This window comes from Amia ocellicauda, chromosome 1 (assembly GCF_036373705.1).
Source record: "Amia ocellicauda isolate fAmiCal2 chromosome 1, fAmiCal2.hap1, whole genome shotgun sequence".
Classification (NCBI taxonomy): Eukaryota; Metazoa; Chordata; class Actinopteri; order Amiiformes; family Amiidae; genus Amia; species Amia ocellicauda.
In genome coordinates this window covers 7,297,499-7,313,197 of record NC_089850.1, presented here as the reverse complement: position 1 = coordinate 7,313,197, position 15,699 = coordinate 7,297,499, and the positions used below count along the sequence as shown (strand labels likewise).

The following is a 15,699-nucleotide window of genomic DNA, read 5'->3' as shown; positions in this document are numbered from 1 at the left end:
GCTGTGAGCATAATTCCATGATGTTGGTAACGTTGAAGAACCACCTGTACAGTATATATATATATATACACACACACACACACACACATACCATCCTGCAAGTAATTAACGATTACGGTTCTTTATTTATTAAATTGTTTATTTAAAGTGCAATGGAGATGCATTCCTCCGTTATTCGTAAAATACACAATAGGACATTGACAATACAGAGCAAAGTAGATTCCGTAAAAAAAAAAAACACGGGTGGATTCAGGGCACTAGCATATTGCGTCACTGTAGATGTGGAATTAGTGTGCAGGACCTGTGGTGCATCAGGCCATGTGTAGGAGACGTGGTGCCTCCATCCTGCAAGTATTCCCTGTTGAGGTGCGATGGCTGCAAGTGGCACAGCAGCGGGGGCAAGAGGAGGAGTGGGGTCTCCCTCTTGCCGAGCACCACACATATGCGCTACCAGAAGCATACAGTGCGGGCGCCGGTCAGTGCGAGTATCGAGAGCCACACAGCAACTGGGACACCGCTGCGACAAGTGGAGCGCCTAGTGGGACTGGCCGCTGTAAGTGCATCTCCACCCGGCAATGGTAATGGGGACACGGGGGCACTGCAACACCAACCACATGCAATCTTGCTGCCGGACAGAACAGCGCTGCATAGGCCCGTAGGCTTAACCACACCATCTATGTCGGGGACACTGGGTGACGTGGGTCCAGGGTCTGGGACAAAGAGCCAACACAGCAAGCAGTCGGATAATACAATGCACTATATTAACACGACTATATATTTTTAAAATGCTCTACTTGTGAAACCTAAACTGAACCTAGGCACACCCAGACCTCTGGAACAGAAACGGGATTAGCTATATTAAATAACTAATACAGACACAAGACAGAAACAATCTGTAGTGAAACGGTCGGTGGTGAACAACAATATAAGTAAAGCCAGGCAACCGAAACCGCAAGGTTTGTCATAGCAATTGCAAACAGAACACAGAGAGTCTTACATCTCGGGTCCAGTGAAGAGGCAAAAGAGCAAGATCCTGTGCAGAAGTCACCTTTTATCCTAACAGGAAGTGGGAAGGGACCTGTTTGAGTGATGGGCACATGGTCCAATGGCAGCTTTCATAACAGTGATGTTTCGATTGGGTTCCTAGGAAGTGTGCAGAAACCCTTGGGCAGTGCTTCCAAATTGAAGGATAACTAGAAACAAGATTAACTTCAATTAAAGCAAAATAGAAACAAGATTATGAATCCTAAAACTGTCTGAAAGTAGAAACAACAAATTATCTCTCTCATCTGTCTTCTAACTACCTGTTTCTCTACAGCAACTTTTGCACCTTTTGGCTAAATGCCACAAATCGACACCTAACTAGATCCATTTGGCACAATGAAATTAAGGGAATTCCTCAAATTCCTTGAATATATCACCTATCCTTCAATCTATTTACTATAACAAACACAGCAGCTTTATTGACTTAACTTCAATTAATGTGAAATAGAAACAAGATTAACTAAAAAAAAAAAGGCAAAATATATTATTTTGTTTACCATACAACTCGTATAATTTTGGTTTCCTTTACGACTGCCGTCAACCAGCCATGTCCTTTATGGTCATGACCCCCTTTCCGACAGTCCTTAAAGTGCAAGCAGTTAACCCCTGCTGCCACTAAACCCTAACATAATAGTCCTGTCTTCGGAAGCCTCTCACCCTGCACTGGGTTGCAGGCAGACTAGGCGGTCGCCTAGGGCCCCAGAATATCAAAGGGCCCATAAAATATGACAAATATATATAACAAACAAAGCATAACCGTTGGGTGTAGAAAAGAGGACGAGGACAAGAGACGGAAGGTAGAGGTGTGTTATGGATGTTATTCATTGTTTATTTCATACTCGAGTGATGCTTGTGTGTGACCTCAATCCATGCAGCACACTACCTATTAAGAATCATCAAACTTATTTTCAATCTGAATCAGCAGTTAGCTTTTCCATCAGCATAACATACCATGTAAGCAGATCACTAGCCATCCAAATGTTAAGGAGCAATGACAAAATGAATGACCTGTGACTTGTTCTAAATGCTGCTGCAATGTGATAATTGATCATTGATGCATTAAATGTTTGCCAAAGGCAAAATGAAATATGAGACACTCCACACACAAAAGTCAGAAGTCGCAAATACCATATTCCCAACACAGGGAAAAGTAGTCAAATAATATATTCATGATTTTGAGTTTTCATAGTTTTTTCTGACTCCACCAAAACACTGACAAGATCAAAATCTGCCCATATTCCAAGTATTTGGTAACACTTTACAATAAGGTAACATAATTCATGTGCTCAACATCAGAACTCAGATGATGTCCATGATGTATTGATGTTTAAATCTTATGGTATTCATATATTAATTCATGAGCTCATTGTAAAGTGTCACCGAATACTTGATATATGTGCAGATTTTCATCTCGTTGGTGTTTTGGTGGAGTCAGATTGTTAATGTGGCTTTGTTTTTGATATATTCCAGAATGACAAATGTTGTTACCATATCAACTTTTGTCCAAACGGAAATGAAAACATTTACTTCTATAGATAACCAAACGGAACAAAAGCACTAAAGGAAAAACAACCTAGGTACAAAATGTAAACATAATTTGTTTATATGTTAACAATTTGTCGTTTATATTGTAACAAATCCGCACAGATTAGTGCGAATGTCACTTTGAGGTCCGAGCAGCATGACCGCTGCCACCATCTTTTGTTTTTCTGGTAGGTTACAGAATACATAAACAGTGCCTAGAAAAGTATTTAAACCCTTCCTGTGTTTTCCCATTTTTTTGAAATTACAAAATGGTGCATACACATTTTGTTTTTATTCATTTTGAATGTTAAAATGTAAGACTTCTAAGGCTTAAATAAGTTACAGTAAATGTCAGCAAAAGTTAAAGGGAAAAAAATTTTGGTGGAAGGTGGAAGCACCTTTGGCAGCAATCACAAGTATTTTTGGGTAAGTCTCTTCCAACTTTGCACATCATCTTTTGCTCATTCTTCTTGGAAGATTTGTTCATGCTTTCTCAAGTGTCTTGAGGATCACTTATGGACAGAGTCTTTCCACAGATTCTCAATAGGATTCAAGTCAGGACTTTGACTGGGCCACTTAAGGACATTTACTTTCGTATTCTTTAGCCACTTCAGTTTAGCTCTGGCCTTGTGATTTGGACCATTGTCTTGCTGAAAGGTGAATTTACACCCACGTTATAAGTCTTTTGCAGACTAAAACAGGTTATCCTGTAGTATTTACCTGTACTTTGATTCCATCAATTTTTTCTTCACTCATAACAAGCTTTCCAGTCCCTGCTGAGCATAAGTGTGGTGGAGCAGGCTAATCCCTCGGTTAAAGATGCTTGAAAAAACCCTCCCAAACAAAGGCTTACCTAGGGTGAGGTGGTGGAGCGGTCATCTTGGGGAAGGCAGTGGAGGGTTACAGAGGCCATGTTAGGAAGGGACTTTGGAGACCTAGGTCTCTAAAGTCCCTTCCTTAAGGTTAAGGTTTTGGTGTGGAATGTAGTTTCCTTAGTTCATAGGTTAGGGTTGTTCCCTCAAACTATTTTATTATAAGTTGTTATGTTTATGTAAAATTATCTTGGCAATGCATGGGGTTGTGTAATTTCTCTTTTTTCTTGCTACCATGATTGTCTAATGGTTTGGTCCAGGAGGCAGGGCTAAGTGAACTATAGTAGAAAAGCGGGACTAAGGAGTCAGTGGGGAAGATGGTGCTGGAGTGGGTAGGATGGTACAGTGGACTGTGGACTGAGTTTTGTTAGAAACTGTTATTCCTTATGGACGTTTTTCATAACCAGTGACTATGAATAGACTACGTTTTTCTGGACACCTGTTCCTGTTTTTTTTTTTAACATCTGGCCCTTGGTCCACAACAATAAGCATCCCCATAACATGATGCCGCCACCATCATGCTTGACTGTAGCGATGGTGTTGACTGGGAGATGTGCTGTGTTGGGTCTGCACCAAATGCAAACGCTTAGCATGAAGGCTGAAAAGAGTAATAAAACCAACAATTTACTGTGTTAATGAAAGAACACATTATTTGTGCTAATATTCCTACACACAACCTGTGTTAATTTGAACACAAAATATTATGCCTTTAATCACACTCAGTAATGTGTTAGAAAACAATACATCATGTGTTGTTTTTAACACATTTGTTCTAAGAGTGTATGTGACAGCTTAGTAAAACTGCTTTTGTAAACGTCTAAATGATATGTATATATATACAGTGAGGGAAAAAAGTATTTGATCCCCTGCTGATTTTGTACGTTTGCCCACTGACAAAGAAATGATCAGTCTATAATTTTAATGGTAGGTGTATTTTAACAGTGAGAGCCAAAATAACAACAAAAAAATCCAGAAAAACACATTTAAAAAAAGTTATAAATTGATTTGCATGTTAATGAGGGAAATAAGTATTTGATCCCCTATCAATCAGCAAGATTTCTGGCTCCCAGGTGTCTTTTATACAGGTAACGAGCTGAGATTAGGAGCACTCTCTTAAAGGGAGAACGGTGAGGAATCAGCCCAGAACTACACGGGAGGATCTTGTTAATGATCTTAAGGCAGCTGGGACCATAGTCACCAAGAAAACAATTGGTAACACACTACGCCGTGAAGGACTGAAATCCTGCAGCGCCCGCAAGGTCCCCCTGCTCAAGAAAGCACATGTACAGGCCAGTCTGAAGTTTGCCAATGAACATCTGAATGATTCAGAGGAGAACTGGGTGAAAGTGTTGTGGTCAGATGAGACCAAAATCGAGCTCTTTGGCAACTCAACTCGCCGTGTTTGGAGGAGGAGGAATGCTGCCTATGACCCCAAGAACACCATCCCCACCGTCAAACATGGAGATGGAAACATTATGCTTTGGGGGTGTTTTTCTGCTAAGGGGACAGGACAACTGCACTGCATCAAAGGGACGATGGACGGGGCCATGTTCTGTCAAATCTTGGGTGAGAACCTCCTTCCCTCAGCCAGGGCATTGAAAATGGGTCGTGGATGGGTATTCCAGCATGAAAATGACCCAAAACACACAGCCAAGGCAACAAAGGAGTGGCTCAAGAAAAAGCACATTAAGGTCCTGGAGTGGCCTAGCCAGTCTCCAGACCTTAATCCCATAGAAAATCTGTGGAGGGAGCTGAAGGTTTGAGTTGCCAAACGTCAGCCTCGAAACCTTAATGACTTGGAGAGGATCTGCAAAGAGGAGTGGGACAAAATCCCTCCTGAGATGTGTGCAAACCTGGTGGCCAACTACAAGAAACATCTGACCTCTGTGATTGCCAACAAGGGTTTTGCCACCAAGTACTAAGTCGAAGGGGTCAAATACTTATTTCCCTCATTAACATGCAAATCAATTTATAACTTTTTTGAAATGCGTTTTTCTGGATTTTTTTGTTATTCTGTCTCTCACTGTTAAAATACACCTACCATTAAAATTATAGACTGATCATTTCTTTGTCAGTGGGCAAATGTACAAAGTCAGCAGGGGATCAAATACTTTTTCCCCCTCACTGTATATAGACGATATCTTGATCTATTCACCAACCCTCTCTGAACACATCACCTAGGACGTCAGGTTCTGCAGTGCTTGTGGCAAAACAAACTGTACGTGAAAGCCGAGAAATGTGAGTTAAACCGCCAGCGCATCGGTTTCCTCAGTTACATCCTAGACGCTGAGGGACTACTGTACACATGGACTAGGAGAAAGTGGGAGCTGTTGCAGACTTGCCCCAAACACGGACCATCAAGGATTTACAGAGATTCCTGGGCTTTGCCAATTTTTACAGGCGCTTTATCCAGGACTTCAGTTCTGTGGTTGCTCCCATGACCTCGCTGCTGAAGGGATCTGTGCGCACCCTGACCTGGACTGCTGCTGCTACAGATGCCTTTGCCCGGCTCAAAAACCTCTTCACCACCACACCCATCTTAAATCACCCAGATCCCTCTATATCCCTTATGGTGGAGGTGGATGCATCGGAAAGTGGAGTAGGGGCAGTTCTGTCACAACTTCATTGCTCCCCACCAAAACTACACCCCTGTGCTTTTGTCTCCAAGAAACTTTCCATTGCGGAGCAGAATTACGATATTGGCAACCAGGAGCTCCTTGCCATTAAACTCGCCTTTGAGGAGTGGAGGCATTGGTTGGGGGATCCCAGGATCTTTTTCTGGTTCTCACAGACCATCGTAACCTTAGTACATTAGTTCTGCAAAGTGATTAAACCCCCATCAGGCACGCTGGGCTTTGTTTTTTAAATGCTTCTTATTTACGTTACCTATTGTGCTGGTTCCAAAACATTAAAGTGGATGCTCTCTCTCTGAGCTATTTGACTTTCAATCCATCCCTGTCTCCACTGACCCAATATTACCTCCATTCACTGGGACATCATGAACCACATACAACAAGCTCTCGCTACGGAAACCTGGTCTGGCCTCTTGTCCTGCCTCCCGTCAATATGTTGCATGATACAATTAAGCAATTAACATCCTATTATGCTCTGTGGCATGTATAAAAATCAGTATAAAATGTATAATCATGTATAAAAGATCAGATGACCTCAATTTAGGATCAAGATGGCAGTGCATAAACCCTTCATTACATAGACAAATCCACATTGGAGAGTTCAGTGGTGTAAATACCATAGGCACTGATCTACAGAGATTATATGGTGGGATGAGTCATCCTTCACCATATTCTCAACAAGTGGGCGAGTGCATGTGTGGCAACAGCAAGAGAACGCTACAGGCCTGACTACTTGACCCCTACTGCAAGGTGGTTTGAAGGCTCTGTTATGCTGTGGGGGACATTTTCCTGGCATGGCTTGGGTCCACTTGTCCCCTTAGTTACAAAGTTATTCTGAGGGATCACCTTTATCCTATGGAGGGAGGGCTCAGACTTTGCTGTGATTACCGTGCATTGAACAGGAGGACCTTTGCAGATTCCACGAAAACAAGACCTGGTGGATAGTTTGAGCGTAAGTTCCTGGTTTTCTGTCCTTGATCAAGGCAAGGCCTACCAACAAGGGTTTATGGATAATGAAAGTTGCCCCCTCACAGCATTCATCACGCTTTGGGGTTGGTATGAATGGGTTAGAATTTCTTTTCGCCTTCATTCAGAACCAGCAGAGTTTCAAAGAAATTTGGAAGAATGCTTGACCGGTCTGAGATGAGATGCCAACCTTACCTGGATAACAATATGGCCCACATTAAATCCTTTGTAGACCATGTCAGACATGTACACTCACCTAAAGGATTATTAGGAACACCTGTTCAATTTCTCATTAATGCAATTATCTAACCAACCAATCACATGGCAGTTGCTTCAATGCATTTAGGGGTGTGGTCCTGGTCAAGACAATCTCCTGAACTCCAAACTGAATGTCTCAATGGGAAAGAAAGGTGATTTAAGCAATTTTGAGCGTGGCATGGTTGTTGGTGCCAGACGGGCCGGTCTGAGTATTTCACAATCTGCTCAGTTACTGGGATTTTCATGCACAACCATTTCTAGGGTTTACAAAGAATGGTGTGAAAAGGGAAAAACATCCAGTATGCGGCAGTCCTGTGGGCGAAAATGCCTTGTTGATGCTAGAGGTCAGAGGAGAATGGGCCAACTGATTCAAGCTGATAGAAGAGCAACTTTGACTGAAATAACCACTCGTTACAACCGAGGTATGCAGCAAAGCATTTGTGAAGCCACAACACGTACAACCTTGAGGCAGATGGGCTACAACAGCAGAAGACCGCACTGGGTACCACTCATCTCCACTACAAATAGGAAAAAGAGGCTACAATTTGCACAAGCTCACCAAAATTGGACAGTTGAAGACTGGAAAAATGTTGCCTGGTCTGATGAGTCTCGATTTCTGTTGAGACATTCAGATGGTAGAGTCAGAATTTGGCGTAAACAGAATGAGAACATGGATCCATCATGCCTTGCTACCACTGTGCAGGCTGGTGGTGGTGGTGTAATGGTGTGGGGGATGTTTTCTTGGCACACTTGAGGCCCCTTAGTGCCAATTGGGCATCGTTTAAATGCCACAGCCTACCTGAGCATTGTTTCTGACCATGTCCATCCCTTTATGACCACCATGTACCCATCCTCTGATGGCTACTTCCAGCAGGATAATGCACCATGTCACAAAGGTCGAATCATTTCAAATTGGTTTCTTGAACATGACAATGAGTTCACTGTACTAAACAGTGGCCCCCACAGTCACCAGATCTCAACCCAATAGAGCATCTTTGGGATGTGGTGGAACGGGAGCTTCGTGCCCTGGATGTGCATCCCACAAATCTCCATCAACTGCAAGATGCTATCCTATCAATATGGGCCAACATTTCTAAAGAATGCTTTCAGCACCTTGTTGAATCAATGCCACGTAGAATTAAGGCATTTCTGAAGGCGAAAGGGGGTCAAACACAGTATTAGTATGATGTTCCTAATAATCCTTTAGGTGAGTGTATATATATATATATATCAGAGCCCTGCATTTCAGCCCGAGCCCGACGGGCCCCGACTTATTTACACCCCTTGGGCTGGGCTTTGGCCAATTTTCATATCATAGTTCACACACAGGCCGGGCATCGGGCTTGTTTTAGGCTCCTCCTTCTTTTTATATTTTAGACATAAATTAAAATAAACAATAGACATTAATTAATTAAAAGAAACTATGAGAAGTTGATGATGGTAAAACAAAGACAGAAAAACATTTTATAACCTATCACACTGACACGCATGACAGTCTGCTCACGCACACACGCACACAGGTTTCCCACGGACAACACAAGAGCTACCGCGCCTGTGCAGACCGGTGCACGGTGTTTAGTGTTCCCGTCAGTGGCAGCGGCAGCAGCGTGTCTTCAGCGCAGCTGGAAGAGTTAGAGAAGAAACATGACTGGACTGAAACCTCCACTGTTTAGATCGTACAGCCTATTCGTTCGTTTTCCCGCACGCCTGTTGCGAGCAGCAGAGCAGCCTGGTCAGCTTGTCAAAAATGCCTTTTTACTGTGGTGGTGATAATAAACATTTAAACTAACATTGTGTGATATGCTTGAAGTGTTTTATATCTATGGATTTTATTGTATGCAAGTCAAGTGTTGATTTGAGAGGCTAAATTGATAAAACGTGATCAACTCACTGTCGGCCGCTGGCCGCTTGGTCGTCACATTAACAAACAAAAAATGCTCCAAACATTTTTCTAAATTAGCTTAATAAAGAAATGAAAATAAATAACTACTTTGCCATTAAAAACAAAACTGAATTATTTTAATGGCTGCAACAGTAGTATAGGCTGTGTAATGGAAAAAAAAAAAAAAAAAACACGTTCCAGTCGGACTCGGGCCGAGATTGTGATGAGCTGTTGGACAAAGGCCGGGCTGGGGCCTGAGCGTCTCGGGCCAGGGCCGGGCTAGGGCCTAGATTTGAGGCCTGTGCAGGGCTTTAAAACAATCTACTGCACCACTGTAAATTAAGCCCACTCCAACCACAATATCTCAGAAATGACCAATGTGTGTCTCATCAAATAAGGTGGGTCAGCTGTCAAGTCGCACCCCCATCAAGTGCTCAAGGCTCACGCACCATGCCCTACCACATCTAGGGAAATGGACAGGTCGAGAGGTTCAACAGAACACTTCTGGGGATGTTGAGAACCCTCACTAAAGAACAGAAAACGAACTGGAAGGCCTCGTTGGCAAAGGTGGTACACACCTATAACTACAAAACATGAAGCCATTGGATTTCCACCATTCCAGTTGCCGTTTGGACATTCCACAAGATTACCAGTAGACATCTTATTTAACCTGAAACAGAAGAGTGAACAGGGGAGTTATCAAGACTATATGGAGAAATGGAGGGCAAGGATGACAGAGGCAAAAATTGTATAAATATGATATTCTGGTATAAAAATACCAGAATTGTTCATAAGTTTAACGTTACGCAGTTCAGGAACATTGTTCTTTATTTTGAATTAGGTAGCAAACTGCTTAAAAGGCAGATGTCAGTTTTATTTAAGTGCAGTGTTATGATGCTTACTGTTTTTGTTTGTTATTTTAAAGCAATTAGACATAAGGTGTTTGTTGCACTTTTTGAATAATTAGACAGTGGTCCACTACATATGTATTAAGGTTTCTGCAAATAAATACAACCTTTACTTTTATTTATTGTAGTTGCCATTCATGCACTATGGTGTCCTCCATGTTTTTCACTTCACCCTTGAACTGAGATTAATATACTTTAATAAGAAAAACATTTAAAAAAATATATTCACATTCTTTGTTTACTCTTCATTCAGTTTAAACTAATAACAACAGGTTAACTTATTTTTAATTAAACATCCATACTATAGACAAGGCAGGTGGCCCCGGTGGCCCTGAAGTGCAAAACACAAACACAAAAAGAAAACTGCAACTGCAAAAAGAAACACAATTGCAAAAAGAAAAACACAAAAAGCAGAATGCAATTTCAAAAAGAAAAACAAATGCAAAAAGAGAACACAAAAACAAAAAGCAGAACGCAAAAGCAAAAGGAAGAACACAAATGCAAAAAGAAAAACACAAAAATAAAGTGAGAACACAAAATGAAAAGGAGGAACACAAATGCAAAAAGAAAAACACAAAACATTTTTTTTTTAATTAATCTAGAGTCCTCCCAATAGAAAACGTGTCCCGCCTCTTCATCCCCCACCGCTGTTATGGGCAAACTACACCCTGACTGGTCTGCGGCTACGCAGCCCCATACGCAACAAACTGTGATGCACTGTGTGTTCTGACACCTTTCTATCAGAACCTGCATTCACTTTTTCAGCAATTTGAGCTACAGTAGCTCGTCTGTTGGATCGGACCACACGGGCCAGCCTTCACTCCCCACATGCATCAATGAGCCTTGGCCGCCCATGACCCTGTCACCGGTTCTCCGCTTTTCCTTCCTTGGACCACTTTTTATAGGTACTGACCACTGCAGACCGGGAACACCCCACAAGAGCTGCAGTTTTGGAGATGCTCTGACCCAGTCGTCTAGCCATCACAATTTGGCCCTCGTCAAAGTCGCTCAGATCCTTACGCTTGCCCATTTTTCCTGCTTCTAACATGTCAACTTTGAGGGCAAAATGTTCACTTGCTGCTTAATATATCCCACCCACTGACAGGTGCCATGATAATGAGATTATCAGTGTTATTCACTTCACCTGTCAGTAGTCATAATGTTATGGCTAACTGGTGTATAGTGACCAAATGCACAACCCACACAACACAAGAGCAAGACCCCCCATCCTCAAAGACAGACATACGACTCACCCTCAGCCCACACCCAAGAATAGGCTATATAACTTAAACGATTTTACCCCATGAATAATACTTACAATAAAATAGTTAAAACATAGGTATAACTTTATAAGTATTGCATAGTAACCTCATTGAATCTTTGTTACATTTAAGAGGAAAATAATATGTTGCACATTTGGAAAAGGGACTTCCAGGAGTGCATAAGTTTAAAATTCGGTTCCTTTATTTTCCGTTGCTACATACAGCAGACTGTTTACGTCTTCTGTTCTGTTTAACGCGACACGCTATCTCATTTAACTTGCAAAACTCCGATATAAATCTCATATCTGCATTCCTGATAGTCCGTTAATCTTACACTATACATTTGTGCCACCACGTTTATACATCTTTTCGCCACTTTTGCTCACCTGTAAATACGGAAACACAAGCACATCAGCAACGTTGAGGCTACATACAGCAAGCAGTTTACGTCTTCTGAGTGACGTGTGCACAGTCCTGAGCCTAACCCAAAGGACCCCATACGCTGTCCAAGGTGCCTGTGTGAGCCTTACTCCTTATAACCATAAATTAACCTACTACAATATTACAGTTGTTATTGCACAAGAATATATATCAGGTTATGACTCAACAAAGTAAAAACAATAAAATAATACATCAGAATAAAAATAATACATCAGAGTGTGTGTGGGGGGGTGCGCACTGTCTAGTGTCCATCACTATGCCTAATAGAGACCATTAACATTAGGGATGGGCGATACCACTGATTTTCTTTTCGATCCGATACCAAGTAATACGAAGGCTAGTATCCCAATACCAATACCGATACCGATACTTTGTGATTTCTACAGTGAAAATTGGTAAATGCAGACATCAAAAATTATATTATATATGTATCTTCTCTTTTTGTTTCCTGTTTAATAACAGCAATTATAAAACACACGTTCAATTGTTCTGGCTGGCATAAGAGTTATATTCACCAGATCATTCCTGAAGGTATTAGCAACCTGAGCTCTTTAGTTTCGAAACGGTCACATTTTATAAAATATAATCTATGTTTTAGAAATCCTGAGCAATGCATATCAGTTTTTCCACAACATTGATATAATGCATTCAGATATTGTTTGAAAATGTGTCCAATCTAGCAGCCTATTGAGTGCGTTTACATGCAGAACAAAACTCCGACCGGAAAAAATCTGGTCATGGCAATAATTGGACTGAAGTGTTTACATGCACAGCAATACCGCGATGACACAAAAAAAACTTGTTTACACGGGATCGGTGAAATAGTGGGGTTTCTCTTTATACAGGACCTGGCGCCGCTTACGTAGTCAGACATGAACGCCTTTATAAAACAGACAGAAATCTGACAAAGCTGATAACATGCCCAGATTAATCAAAGTGTTGGGCAGAAATCTTGGTGTGTTACTGCTATTAAGACCCAGATTAAAGATATCAGATAAAGGTATTTACATTACTTTTTACATAGCCGTATTAACCTTATCGGAGTATTAGAGTATATGTACATGAACCCACTGTAATATTATGCTCCTCAAGAAATAAAAAGTATTAACTGATTTCTGTTCAAATGATTAAAATAATATAATTATCACTTAGATACCTGGATAATGCCTGCCTTTGTGAAAGGCGTCTGTCAGAGAGCTCTGCTTCACTCTGTCACCACCTGGTATCGATATTGTGATGTGAGGATCGATTCTCAAAAATGAAACGTCACGATTGGAAGTATCGATACTTTGGATTGATCCGCCCATCCCTAATTAACGTGGCCAACATTACTTTGGGTCCCACAAATAGCATATCCATTTGTTTTTGTGGGGATGCTTTAACATATTTGAGTGCCCAATGTACCTAAGTTCTTGGAGATACTTAAGATATAAATTAATAGTTAATTCAACACAAACTGAAAATGTTTCTGATTAAATGTACTGTACTTTGCACAATCTCTCCTTGGTTTGAAATACAATTGCTGTTTCTTGCTCTGTATTAATACACTATGACTAGCAGGTATGGAATGTGTTTTGAGTAGTTGTAAATCATGCGATTAAAATATCTGTTAACATTAATATGTTTAGTTCTGTACTCAAGTTCAATCAACAGTTTCTCTCTCTTTCCATTCATGATACCTGATGACAGTTCTGTCAACAACCTGAGTGCTCTAAAGGTAAGAGTAAATCAATTTGTCTTTAAAGATTATAAAAGGGGTCTCCAGAAGCAATATCTTCATCTCCGTGTTTTTCAGAGACATCTGTTTTAGTGGTCTCTCTGACAGTCTTCGGCCGACAGAGAGAGAATACAATAGAATATGACCAATCTATTGAACTTTGGTTCGCACATGCTACTCCACTGCTACGCTCCCTATACTGGCTCCCGGTCCCGGGACACATCCAGTTCAAGACATTGACTCTCACCTACCGCTGTCTCGACCAGACTGCACCAAGCTACCTTCAGACCCTGACCTCTCCGTACATCCTCTACATACCTCTCCAGTCTTCCGGTACCAGAAGGCTAAATTTACCTATGTTTTTGATTTTGCTTTGTCTTTGTCTTTTGCCATTGTTTTAGAAGCCTTCAACGAAGCAGAGATAAACAGTTTGAAGACCAAGGACTGCATTGCAGCTACTTTAAAACATACTCCACATCGTGGAGGGCTCAATTTGGTATGTAGAAGTTGTACCTATATTTCAAATAATCTGTTATTGTAGCAAAGCACAAATTATGTGTTGTATAATACATTGGTAGTGTTCATCACAAACACCACTCTGATATGTCTGTTGTTGAGAGACATCTTGAGGTCCAACATTTACAAGGCAATAAGTGCAAAGTTTGAGATGCCCACCATAAAAACTGAGCAAGGGCAGGGCAGCAGTGTCAGTTATAACAGTGCCTAATACTGGTCTTGGAGGACCCTATACCCTGCTGGTTTGTGTTCCAACCGAGCTCTTGATTACTTAATTGAATTATTAATTCCCTCAATCAGAGCCTTTCAATTATTTTAAACAAAAGGAGTTTTAAGTTAAGTATAGAATCATATAAAGAATGTATTAAAGAACCAACTTTTCTATTACAAAATTGAAAAAGTAAAATCTAAGCAGATGAATTCAATTAAGGTTCACTTAAGTAACTGAGAGCTCGGTTGGAACAAACATCACCAGCGTAGGGGGTCCTACGGACCAGGGTTGGGAACCGTTGAGTTCTAATGCATCCTATTGTAATGATTGGGTTTGGAGGTGGTGAGGAGATCCTTCTTTTAATAATAATTAGTCTGGATGCAAACTCTTTTGTCTAATAACGTGTTTGTAATTGACCTACGTTACACGTGTGTTTTTCTCTCTCGCTACAATTAAACTTCCTGTAATAACACTTCCTGCTTTACCCGTACTGCTCCAGCATAAACTTGAACAACCCCATTCATACCTATATCCAGCAAACATCCACCACGCAGTCCAAAGGCATATCATATAGTAAACATAGAACTGAAAACCAGTTTAAGACTTAGCTTTCTTTTAACGTTAGTCAAATATACAGTGAGGGAAAAAAATATTTGATCCCCTGCTGATTTTGTACGTTTGCCCACTGACAAAGAAATGATCAGTCTATAATTTTAATGGTAGGTGTATTTTAACAGTGAGAGACAGAATAACAAAAAAATCCAGAAAAGTGCATTTCAAAAAAGTTATAAATTGATTTGCATGTTAATGAGGGAAATAAGTATTTGACCCCTTCGACTTAGTACTTGGTGGCAAAACCCTTGTTGGCAATCACAGAGGTCAGATGTTTCTTGTAGTTGGCCACCAGGTTTGCACACATCTCAGGAGGGATTTTGTCCCACTCCTCTTTGCAGAGGGAAATAAGTATTTGATCCCCTATCAATCAGCAAGATTTCTGGCTCCCAGGTGTCTTTTATACAGGTAACGAGCTGAGATTAGGAGCACTCTCTTAAAGGGAGTGCTCCTAATCTCAGCTCGTTACCTGTATAAAAGACACCTGTCCACAGAAGCAATCAATCAATCAGATTCCAAACTCTCCACCATGGCCAAGACCAAAGAGCTGTCCAAGGATGTCAGGGACAAGATTGTAGACCTACACAAGGCTGGAATGGGCTACAAGACCATCGCCAAGCAGCTTGGAGTGAAGGTGACAACAGTTGGTGCGATTATTCGCAAATGGAAGAAACACAAAATAACTTTCAGTCTCCCTCGGTCTGGGGCTCCATGCAAGATCTCACCTCGTGGAGTTTCAATGATCATGAGAACGGTGAGGAATCAGCCCAGAACTACACGGGATGATCTTGTTAATGATCTCAAGGGAGCTGGGACCATAGTCACCAAGAAAACAATTGGTAACACACTACGC

General features: G+C 41.2%; 1 long non-coding RNA gene across 1 annotated transcript; it reads right to left on the bottom strand.

Annotated features, from left to right (window-relative positions):
• Positions 1–8,732: 8,732 nt before the first annotated feature.
• Positions 8,733–11,821, bottom strand: LOC136759690 (uncharacterized). Its single transcript, XR_010820099.1, has 3 exons — positions 11,736–11,821; positions 9,758–9,849; positions 8,733–8,919 (listed from the first exon to the last, which is right to left on the bottom strand). It is a non-coding gene; the product is annotated as an uncharacterized LOC136759690 (long non-coding RNA).
• Between the last annotated feature and the right edge of the window lie 3,878 nt (positions 11,822–15,699).